The 12,105-nt window shown below is 49.6% G+C and overlaps 1 pseudogene; it reads left to right on the top strand.

The window, feature by feature from the left end:
- The first annotated feature begins 10,564 nt into the window (after nt 1–10,564).
- On the top strand, nt 10,565–10,938 carry LOC130045532 (40S ribosomal protein S25-like; annotated as a pseudogene).
- The last annotated feature ends 1,167 nt before the right edge of the window (nt 10,939–12,105 follow it).

Genomic DNA, 12,105 nt, shown 5'->3' with positions numbered 1-12,105 from the left:
TCCCATGTTAGTTGTGGCCTCTCGTTTCTGTTCTCTCCTTATTTTTTTTTTTTTGCTTTTTTTTAGGGTCACATCCGGCAATGCACAGGGACTACTCTTGGATCATGCACTCAGAAATTACTCCTGGCGGTGCTTGGGGGACCATATGGGATGCTGGGAATTGAACCCTGGTTGGCCGTGTACAAGGCAAATGCCCTACCCGCTGTGCTATTGCTCCAGCCCTGGTCTCTCATTTCTGTGGGCAATTTTTACCCTTAGTCCTGGAAATCAGTTGGGATCAATTCAGGGACAATGTGAGGCCTTCCTGGGCGAAGCCAGGGGTACCACAGGCCCAGGAGAGCTGGAGGAGGAGCTCAGCAAAGGTGCAAACCTACCTGCTATCTTGTAGCCCCAGCATCACCCCATGCACTCTGGGTAACTGAGGGATGGTCTCAGCACATACTGTCCCCACCTTTGAGAAGCAAGACCTTCCTTAGACAAACTACTGAACATTAGTGTCATTGTCTAGGGCCCTACTAACCCAATCAAAGGTGATGTTTCTTTTCCCACTATATCCGGAAACATCCATGATCAAGCAGGGCCCCCAAAGGGGACCAGAACTCTGTCCCCACCTCTGCTGACCTTGCAAATCTGGCTACTAACGTGTAGTGCAGGATCACCTCCATGCACTCTGGGTAACTGAGGAATGGCCTATGACTCCCTCTCTGAATCTTCTAGTCTTCTGTCTTACCACCATGAATCAAAGAACTTGATTCTTCCTCAAGTTATAGGTGACAGTACATGACTCCTCCTGGTGATGACAAATCCTTTGTTCAGCGGAAATAAACATTTTTCTAGAAGGTATCAAGGACTCACCTGTCAGGTATGGATTTCTGGCTGGGCAGGTCAGCTGGGGAGAAAGATTTTTGACTAGACAGTCAGGTGTCTCAGATGTTGGGACTGGAGAGAGATAATACAGCAAATAAGGCAAATGCCTTGCTCATTGCTGACCTGGGTTCAACCCCTTGCACCCCACGTGATCCCTGAGCTATGCCAGGAGTGATCCCTGAGTGCAGAACCAGGAGTAAGCCCTGAGCACGGCCAAGTGTGGTCCCAAAGTCAAAAAATAAAAACAGACCCAGAAGTCTCAGACCTCAGTGTCCTGCCTGCACCTAACACCTCCTCCCTGGTACATTCATTATTACTGAGCTCCACCATCAACATCTGCAGTCCTGTGCCACCTACACCGGGGTCTCAGAACCTGGGGATGACCAAGAAGTTCCACAACTGATGACGTGAGAGGACAAGAATAACTAATGGGAAAGAACAAAGGAAGAGCTGAGAGCTCAGTCTGTGTCTTGATTATTAGCTAGGAGCTTCAGGGAAGGAAAGGATTGATGTGTGGGAGGGACGCCCTCTGTGGGGGGAGAAAGCTGGTTGGAAAGAAGCATTAGAAAAGCATTTCTCAGGTGGGAACCTTATGGTGCTCAGAATATTCCACAGAGGCACAGTTGACAATTCAGTACATGGGGGTCCGTGGCACTAGACTAGAGGGCCTGCTGGTAAGGGGTGTGTGTGTGTGTGTGTGTGTGTGTGTGTGTGTGTGTGTGTGTGTGCGTGCGTGCGCGCGCAGGGAATCACAAGAAGGAAACCAGGTGAGAAGGGGGCCATGATGTGAAAAAAGGGTCAGGAACATCGAGTTAGAATACAAATATGGCATACAAATAGGCTTTTTTAAAATTATAATTTTGGTTTGGTGGTGCTGAGGGGTTCTTGCCAGTGCTGTGCTCAGAAGTCCCTTCCAGTGGTGCTGGGGTGCGGTACTGGAAATCAAACCCAGGACTCCTACATGCAAGGCCTGTGCTCCTGCCCAGTGAGCTATTTCCCCGATCCAAACCATTTTATTTCTTTTGGAAGACTGAGGGCATTTGGGCCATCCCCTGTGATTCTCAGGGGCTATCGCTGGCTCTCTGCTCAGGAGTGGCCCTTGGTGGTACTCAGGGAATCCTATGCAGTAACCCAAGAGCAAACCCGGCCTGCTGCCTTATTTTATCTTCTGTGGTCCTGCCCAAGCCTTTTTAAAATGATGCTGAAAAGGCTCTGCCATCCATAGTGCCTCTCTTATTCCCCCCTAGATTTCACCTTCAAAAGCTTCCAGAATCCATCTCCTCCAATCCAGCCAACACTGAATTAGAGGGTAAAGGGATTGTGGGATGCACCAGAATGAATTTCCCCTCACCACCAGGAGTCCAGGAAGCAGGTTTGAATTCCAGAAGGTTATAAAACCTTCCTGTCTGTAACGCTGCACTTTCTCCCACCCCTGGAGCTGTTTGAAGTCAGGCAGAAACCTGTCAATGGGCTGTGGAACCGGAAGAGCCCATTTATCTTCTTCCAAGGCCCAGTAGACATTGCCTCCAGCTCCCAGCAGATGGGGAAGCTTGGCATTGCCAAGGTCACCCTGTCCCTGCAAGCAGGTGGAACCTAGAGAGTGAAAAAAGACTGCGGGCCAGAGAGAGCACAATGGGCTGAGTGCAGGCTTTGTATGCTGGAGGTCTGGGCATGATCCCCGGCATGGAACTGGAGTGTCTTCTGAGCACTGCAGGGTGTGACCTCCCAAAAAGTCTGTTCCCAGGAAACTTTACAAAGGATACCCACAAGGAGATGTGCTGCCCTGTCTGTACCTTCTTACCAATTGAGGACTGTTGATGTCTGTCTAGTCCTCCTGGGTTGCTGGCCCTCTTCTTCTGTGGCCTCCCTTCATTCTTCAGTTCTTTCTACCTCTTCAGACTCCTCTCATCCTCCTCCTCCTCTTCTTTCTTCTTCTTCTTCTTCCTCTGCTTCTTCTCCTTCTACATTTTTTTTTGTTTTTGGGTCACACCCAGCGATACTCAGGGGTTACTCCTGGCTTTGTACTCAGGAATTACTCCTGGTGGTGCTTTGGGGACCATATGGGATGCTGGGAATTGATCCCGGGTCAGCGCGTGCAAGGCAAATGCTATACCAGCTGTACTATCGCTCCAGCCCCTCCTTCTACTTCTTCCTCTTCTTTTTCTCTTTCTCTCCCCCCCTTCATTTTCCCCCACTTCTTCATTTTAAATTTTGGGCCCCTTCCTGGCTGTGCTCAGGACTTTATGCAGTGTCAGAGGTTGATCCCAGGTTGGTCGTGTGTAGTGTAAGTCCCTTAACCCCTGTGCTATCTCTTCAGCCCTTGGCCCACATTTTTCCTGCATTATGTATATGCCACCTGCCTTGATACTTTCTCCCGGACCCTCCACAGTGGCCCTAAGGTGGCAGGGGTCCCAGCTGACCAACCAACATCCTTTTTAGACTGTCTCTGCCCTGGGGTGGTGCCCTGTGTCCTTCTCCTCCCTACATTCAGATACCCTCACCCTGGCCCTGGGAACTTCCCACAGTTGTCCATGTGTGTGCCAGCTCTTTTCTTCAGCTCGGTTTTGGAGGAGTCCCAGCCATAGTTGTGCTTCCTCCACTCAGCCCAGGAGATCTACAGGAGCTATCTGTCAGGCGTGACAAGTGTGAAGCAAGTCACACACACACACACACACACACACACACACACATTGTCTCCAGGGAATGCTGGTTTCTGCACAGAGGCTGGGGGTGGGAGCAGAGAAGCACAAGACAAGCACTTCCCTCATCTTTTCCTTTGCAAGCAGGAGGCCAAGATATTTGGATTTTAGCTTTGGGGAGGGCGCACCTAATGATGCTCAGAACCCAGCTCAGTTCTCAGAGGTCACTCAGATCAGACTGTGCCAGGGATCACACTTGGGTCTTCTGGGCTGCAGATATAGCACAGTGTACAAGGTGCTTACCTTGCATGCAGCTGACCTGGGTTTGATCCCCAGCACCACATATGGTCCCCCGAGCACTGATACATGCCAGATGGTGCCAGTCAATGCCAACCCTTTCCAGTCTATGCCAGTCAGTGCCAACCCATGCCACGCAGTGCCTATCTATGTCTGGGTGTGCCACCTTTCCAGCCAGTGCCAATTCATGCTCGTTCTATCTCAGGTAGTGCCAGTCTGTGACAAATGATGTTAGTCTATGCCATGTGATGTCAACTTGTGCCAGCCCTATGTCAGGTGGTGATAGTGTCAATCAGTGCCATGTGGTGCAAATCAATGCCTACCTGTGCCAATCTGTGCCAAGCAGTGCCAACCTACGTCAGGCAGCATCAGTTGGTACAAACCCATGCTGGGCATTGCCTGTCCATGATAATCTATGCCAATCTGTGTCTATATATGTTGATCTGTACCAATCATGTGCCAGCTGGTGCCATCTCATTGTATCCCACACCCCATCAGGCAGCACCCTCCCTCCTTTTTTTCCTCCCCTGCAAGTCTGAAAGGGCAGTCCCCAGATCCCATTCTCCAGCAGGGCACCTCCTTAAACAGAACCATTTACCTAAGTTTCCTCTTCCTGTCCCACAAAAAAAACTTGACTTAAGATATATATGTAGAAGCCAGAGAAAAGACAGCAGGTAGGCCCAGGCCTTGCATGTAGCTCACCAGGTTTCAATCCCTTGTACCACATACAGTTCTCTGAGCACTGTCAGGAGTGATCCTTGAGCACAAAAGCAGGAGTGAGCCCTGAGCACTGCTGAGTATGGCCTCAAAACTCAAAACACTGATTTAGACCCACCTGAGGGTACATCTTAGGTTTCTGCCTGAATCTGTGTCTTCCTTTGGGCAGGGGGAGGAGACTCTCCATCCATGTCCAGGCCAGGGGGACTTTCAGCCACTGAGCCTGAGGGTTAAATGCTAGGATTGGAGTGTGCAGAGCTGCTCAGGGCCACCCTAGAAGTGCTTGGAGGCCTCTGGGACTACACCTGGAGGTATTGGCAGGGAGTGGGAAGGAGACCTTTGTTGCCAGGGATTGAACCAGGGCCCCCAGTATGTGCCCTAAGTCCCATATTATCTCTCCAACACCTAAACTGCAATTCTTTAATCCCAAATAAAAGTTATTTGCCTTTTTAATGGCCTCCAGACATTGTAAGTTAACCCAGGTCACTATTTAAATGTCAACTCTAGGTTAGTCACAGCCAGATTAGGGGACATGAGCACACATTCAGGGCCCGTGGACTGGTTAATAAATCATGGCTACTGCAGACAATCACCCAACAGCAGATGGACCCAAATAACCTCAGGCTCTTAAGCAGCTTGTCTGAGAGATGAACAGCCCAGAAAATGCTCATGTGTGGGAAGGCAAATCCTACGGAGAGGAGAGCAAGCTCTCCCGTGGGCTCGGCTGCCAGCATAAAGTCCCACGAACTGCTGACTCCAACAATAGAAGCTGTATTTCCTCCCAGTTCTGGGGAGTTCTGGAGTGTTGAGCCACACCTAGCAGTTCTCAGGGACCACTCCTGGCTTTGTGATCAGGGGCCACTCCTGGTCCTGTGCTCAAGGACCTCCTCACAATTCTGATGATTGAATTGGGGTCACATGTGTGCCGAGCAAGTGCCTTAAACCCCCGCACTACCTTTCTGGCCCCCTGAATGGCAGTTTTGATGGCAGGGACTGTATTGGTTTTTCTCACCCACAACACCCCAGACTATGACTATTTGGAGATAGGGCCTTGACAGTGGAAAGTGAGTCTAAATGGGGTATTTAGGGGAGATGAGGACCCAGAATGAGGGATCAGCAAGTATGTGAAGACAAGACAGGAAGGGACATGGTCAGGGCAAGCCTAAATCCTTCCTTCCTTCCTTCCTTCCTTCCTTCCTTCCTTCCTTCCTTCCTTCTTTCCTTCCTTCCTCCCGTCCTTCCTTCCTTCCTTCCTTCCTTCCTTCCTTCCTTCCTTCCTTCTTTCCTTCCTCCCGTCCTTCCTTCCTTCCTTCCTTCCTTCCTTCCTTCCTTCCTTCCTTCCTTCCTTCTTTCCTTTCTTCCTTCTTCCTTTCCTTTCTTTCCTTCCCTTACCTCCCCTCTCTTTCTTTCCTTCCCTCAGTACTGTGACATCAAGGCCCCTCTCCCTGGGCCTCACACACACAAGGCAGTTGGCCCTGAGCCACCTCCCCGCCCCCACCCCCTTTCTTCACTGTTGAAAGAATCTAGGCCTAGAAGTGCTGTTGAAAGAATCTAGGCCTAGAAGTTTGAGAGCATCTCCCTGCCCTTTCAGTGTCCTGGAAGTCATGCCCACAAACTGCCTCGGGGTGCCATTTAAGCCCACTAGCAGCCTTGATCCAGAGACTCACAAATGAATCTCAGAAGAGAGCAGTATGCTGTAGGGATGGCTCCAGACCATGCACCAGGCTGATTTCATCAGGGCACCCGAGAAGGGAACAGGTGTAGTCCCTCTGCTGGCTCCAAATGAATCCAACAGCAACAAATCTCCAGAACTCAATAAAAAATCCCAGGTATGTGAGACCAGTGACTGAAAAATTCAAGGCCTCGTGGAATTGGGAATGGGTCACCTCTTCTCATCTCCCTGCCCTTCCAATGTCCTGGCAGTCATGCCATGAACTGCCTCTGGGTGTCATTTAAGAGCATTGATGGCCATGATCAAGAGACTCAAAATGAATCTTGGAAGAGAGCAGCACACTGCAGAGATGTCTCCAGACCCCAACTATTTAAAATTTTAAAATTCCAGGAGTACACGACTACAAAAGTGGCCATGCAACATCTCACACTATTCATAACAAGTAATATGAAATAAATTATTTAGCATCTGCCTGTGCTCAAGGACTTGTGCTCAATGACCTCTCCTCGAAGTTCTGATGACTGAGTGGTCAAAACACAGCTGTGTTGAGTGGTGGTAGGAAAATTCGAAATGATGGTGGTGGGAAGGTATAATGGTAGTGGTGTTGAAATATTGGTAAAAGGTAAAGGCCCTCCCGTTGATCATCGATTTGCTCGAGCGGGCCCAGTAACGTCTCCATTGGAGACTTTGTTGTTACTGTGTTTGGCATATCGAATACGTCACGGGGAGCTTGCCAGGCTCTGCCATGCAGGCGAGATACTTGAAATATTGAATGTGATCAATTATTGTGAACAACTTTATGAAAATAAAATTTAAAAAAATTTTAAAACATAATTAAAAAAAGAAATTTGAGAGCAGCCACAGTCCACACCACTAGCGAGTACCCTCCTGTCACACGTTCATTTGTCTGTAAGATCAAGACTCTTCCATCCGTGCATCTTCTCTTCAAAGCTGCTCTCATGGGACTGAAGCGAGAATGATTCTGAGGCCTGTGATGTGAGTGGACACGGGTGCCCGGCCTCAGAAGCCACTTGCTGATATCTGCACCCCAGCGGACACTCACCCAAGTCTTACACAGGTATGAGAGCTGAGCTGACTGTGCACACAGAGCAGAGGCTGGCCCAGGGACCATGGACTTGCAGGGGAGATGTTATTCCCAGCAGTGGGTCAGCAGGATTCTCCCACCAGTTCAGCCAAGAACTTGGCACTAATCTGAGTCTTCTGCTGGGCTTGTACCCAAATGCTTCTCCTATTCTCCGAGGAACTTGATTGATTGACCTTACTTTGATCTGGAGCCCATACTCAGTAGTACTGGGTGCTGCTCTGGGCACATAAAAGTCAAGGGCTCTAACCACTGAGTAACATCCAGGCCCTTCTCCCAGGAATCTATAAAAATCATGTTAGGTGAGGGTGAAAAGATAGTACAGCAGGTAGGGCACTTGCCTTGCACACAGCTGACCTGTGTTCTATCCCCAGCACTACATATGATTCCCTGAGTCCCACTAGGAATGATCCCTGAGTTCAGAGCCAGGAGTCACCCCAGAGAGAGCACTGATTGAATGTGGCCCCAAAACAGACAAAAATTGTTTAAATATATAAATGAAAGTTATCTTAGGGATTGGGAAGATAACTCAGAGGGTTGAAGCACATGCATTGCATATAGGAACCCCAGATTTGATTTCAAACACCACATGGTCCCCTTAGTACCGCTGGGAGCACCCCCTCTGAGCACTAATCTGGGAGCATCCCTTGAGTACCAACAGGGATGACCCCACCAAAAAAACCCAAAAAACAAAACAAAGTCATCTTGGGCTTTGTTCTCTCCTTTGTCCCTGGATGAAACTGGTTCCCAGGTTTTCTTCTATCTTCTTTCTCCATCTGTCACCACATGCAGGCTTGGGCCTCCATCCCTGCATGCCGGACTGAATTCCTGTGTGTGGCAGAAGCCTGGGAGCCTCGCTTGGCATGTCAGGCTGCAGTGGACATGGCTCGACCTCCCCCAACCCCATCACATTCACAGCCTGTGATTCTTCCCACCACCCTAGTTGGCGTGCATTTCAATCTGCCTTTCCCAACCAGCTCCTCGTCAACCATCAATCCCCAGCTTGCCAGCCCTTCTCTACTCCCTCCCTCCCCCACCTCCCTTCCTTACCCCCCCCCTTCAGATTTTAATTAACTAGCTGCCCAGAGAAAGAATCCAGCAAATTCATTCTCCCTGAAATAGAAGTGACCCATAACTGGGCTTAATGAGATCATCCCTGGAGGAATTTAATAAGGGACAATGGCTTCAGCCAGCCGGAAGGGTGCCTCAGCTGTGTCTGAAGTGAGCACAGTTGGGGAAGAAGGCATCCAGTTGCTGCCCCCTAGGTTAAAGGTGCAGGGGAGGGGACAGTGCCCTGGATCAGGTGGCAGGGATGGGAGCTGGGGGACACTGCAGATGAGCTAGAAGGGAGGTCCCAGAAGTCACTTCCTGAGTTTGCCCAAAGTGCCTGGGGACCCTGATGGACTGTGACTCAGCTCCTGTGGCTTCCCCCAAGGCCTGTCCCTGAGACCTCGGGGACAGAGACTTGCTGAGCACAGCCCTTGGAGCCTCCTCGCTCCCTGCTGGCAGGGCTGGCGAGAGCGGAAGCTTGTTTGTGCTTTTGAAAGCTGATCGTCTGGCTCCACAGTGAGGAGCGCGCCAGCTGCGGTCAGTGTCCAGCCTGGCAGATGGGCCACTGTCGACTCAGCGAGAGTTCCTTAGCTGTCTGTACTCCCCCTGCCACCTCCACAGCACCCCTTGGCACCCCGTCTTCACTTCTCCCCCAATGGCCCATCCCCAGAGAGCAATTTTCTTGAAATACCCACAGTACCTCAACCATTTTGTCTCCGAAAGCCAGAGTGGCATGGGCCAGAGAGATAGTGCAGGGGTGAAGGCGCTTGCCTTGTACACAGCCAACCCCGGTTCAGTTCCCAGCACCAGAGATGGGTACCCAGCATGACCGGAAGTGATCTTTGAGTACAGAGTCGGGAGTCAGCTCTGAGCATTGCCAGCTGCAGCAGCCAAACCAAAACCAGAGCAAACAAAGTGAGCAAGGGGAAATCCTAGGGGCTTCCTGGCCCAACCATCTTCCCCATTAGCTGATGAGCAACTGGAACCCACAGAGTTGAGGGATGTCTCCAGTGTTCGACCTTCTGAGGTTGTGGAGAAAAATGACCATGATGTGGATTCAAACACCCCAGGCCCGCTCAAGGTTGTGGTAGCATGCCCACCTTGCATGCATAAAGCCTCAAGTTTGATCCCTGGCTGCACCCTACATGCCAAGTGCAGACCTGGTGGCATTCCCTCCAGAGTCCCCAGAGTCTCGTGCCCTACTTTAGGTGCTCTACTGCCAAGGAGCATGTGAGGAGCTTAATTATGTCTTTTTTTTTTTTTTTCGCAAAGGCCAGGAGTTGAAGGCTCAAACCTGTAAGGCAGGTAGGTGCTCTTCTCCGGAACCACAACCCAGAACAACTGAAGCACAAGCACCACGATAAGGGTGAAACCCTGAGCAGGACCCTGATTATTACAATCACAGTCAAAGGAAGATGGGGGAGGGAGCAGAGTTAGTACAGCCAAGAAAGCACTTGCCTTGCACCTGGTTCATTCCCCAGCATCTGATATGGTCCGCCAAGCACCACCAGGAGTGATCCCTGAGAACAAAGCCAGGAGAAATTCATGAGCACTGCTGGCTGTGGCCCCAAACAAAACAACAGCAAAACACATTTTGAGAACCTGGGAAGATAGTGTAGCAGGTAAGACACTTGCCTTGCTCATGGTGGATGCGGGTTCAATCCCTACCAATGTATATGATCCGCCAAGCATCACCAAGACTAACCTTCGGGCACAGAGCCAGGAGTAAGCCCAAAGCACCACCAGGTATGGCCCCCCCAAAACCAAAATCAAACAAAAATTTAAAAAACTGCATTTCGAGAGGCCAGGGCGATCACCCAGAGGGCTAGTGCAGATGCTTGGGATCCAATCTCCAGCATCACTAGGTGTAGCCCCATAAAAACAAGTTTTGCCTAGGCAGGAACTCAGTGATAGAGCACTTGCCTTACATGTATGGGGTTTGATCTCAGGCAGGATGAAACTGACAATTATTTTATTTTATTTTATTTTGGCTTTTTGAGTCACACCCGGCGATGCTCAGGGGTCACTCCTGGCTCTGCACTCAGGAATGACTCCTAGTGGTGCTCAGGGGACCATATGGGGATGCTGGGGATCAAACCTAGGTTGGCTGTGTGCAAGGGAAATGCCCTCTCCACTGTGCTATTGCTCAAGCCCCAAAACTGACAATAAATTTTAAATAAGATTGTTGTTGAGGCTGGCTGCTGCCCTCCGAGCTTCGCAATGCCTCCCAAAGACAACAAGAAAAAGAAAGATGCCGGAAAGTCGGCTAAAAAAGACAAAGACCCCGTGAACAAATCTGGGGGCGAAGCGAAAAAGAAGTGGTCCAAAGGCAAAGTTCAGGACAAACTCAATAACCTCATCTTGTTTGACAAAGCCACCTATGACAAGCTCTGCAAGCAAGTCCCCAACTATAAGCTTATCATCTCTGCTGTTGTGTTGAGAGGTTGAATATTCAGGGGTCCTTGGCCAGAGCTGCCTTTCAGGAGCTCCTTAGTAAAGGACTTATTAAGCTGGTTTCAAAGCATAGAGCTCAACTAATTTACACCAGAAACACCAAGGATGGGGACACCTCAGCTGCAGGGAAAGATACGTGAGCAGGTCCCAACTGTACATTTTGAAAAATAAAAACTTTATTAAGTCAAAAAAAAAAGAATATTCGAGGACCACAGAGATAATACAGAGGCTAAGATGCATCCCTAGCCCCATTTGGGATGGTCCCTGGAGCACTGCCTTGGTCGCTTCTGAGTCTAGAGCTGGAAATAGCCCCTGAGCACCAATGGGTGTCCCTTTCCCAATTAAAGGAAAGAAAATGTTATTGATTTTCCATTAGCTTACAATCCTGCATAAAATACAGCAGAGGGCAGTTTTGCATGTCTCTGACTGGCTGACTGTCTACCAGCAAATTCAGCCCCGTCTCTTAATCACACTCCCCGTCTGCCACTAGATCCTTTCAGGCCCTGCTTCCAGGGTTTGGCTCCCTACTGGCATCTAGCAGGATGTCTGGTGCATACTAAGGGCTCAGAAATAGTAACTGAATTGATAAATGAACTACGAATATTCCTTAAAGGGACCCGGGACAGCCTCACTCATTTCTCCCATATTTCGCTGCTCCCATATTTCGCTGCTTCGCCCCTAGGAGCTGAGAAACTTCTGTCTTTCAGGATGGAAGCATCCGAAATATGGTGGTGGGAAGGTGTAACATGGTGGGATTGGTGTCCGAATATTAAGTGTAATAAAATATTATGAACTCCTTTATAAAATAAAATTAAAATAATATTTTTTTAAAAAGAAACGCATGAGGGAGGCAGTCTGCCAGGTAGCCACACCTGAAGCTCCATCTATTATCTTCTTACTTTCATTTTTTTTACTTTGGGGTCATCCCTAACAGTGTTTTGGGGGTCACTTCTGACTCAGAGCTTGGAGGATTATATAATGCTGGGGATCAAACCCAGGGTGCCTACATGTAAAACATGAGATCTAGCCCTTTGAGCTATCTCTCTGGCTTATTTTTATTTTTTATTAAATAATAGGATTTGGAGATCACACCTAGAAGTGGGGTCACCCTGGCAGTGTCTGGGGTCACTCTGGCAGTGTCTGGAGGTCCTTGCCTACAGAGCTGGGGATGAAATCCAGGGCTTCCCGCATGCAGTGAGAGTGCTCTGCTACTGAGCCACACCTGACTCGGCTATTATGCTCTTTATGACTATTGCTTTATTTTGGGACCACATTGGGCTGTTCTCAAGGGCTCCTCCTGGCTCTAC

This window comes from Sorex fumeus, unplaced genomic scaffold (assembly GCF_029834395.1).
Source record: "Sorex fumeus unplaced genomic scaffold, SorFum_2.1 ptg000128l, whole genome shotgun sequence".
Taxonomy (NCBI): Eukaryota; Metazoa; Chordata; class Mammalia; order Eulipotyphla; family Soricidae; genus Sorex; species Sorex fumeus.
The sequence above is the reverse complement of the archived record's forward strand: the minus strand, read 5'-3'. Positions and strand labels throughout refer to the sequence as shown.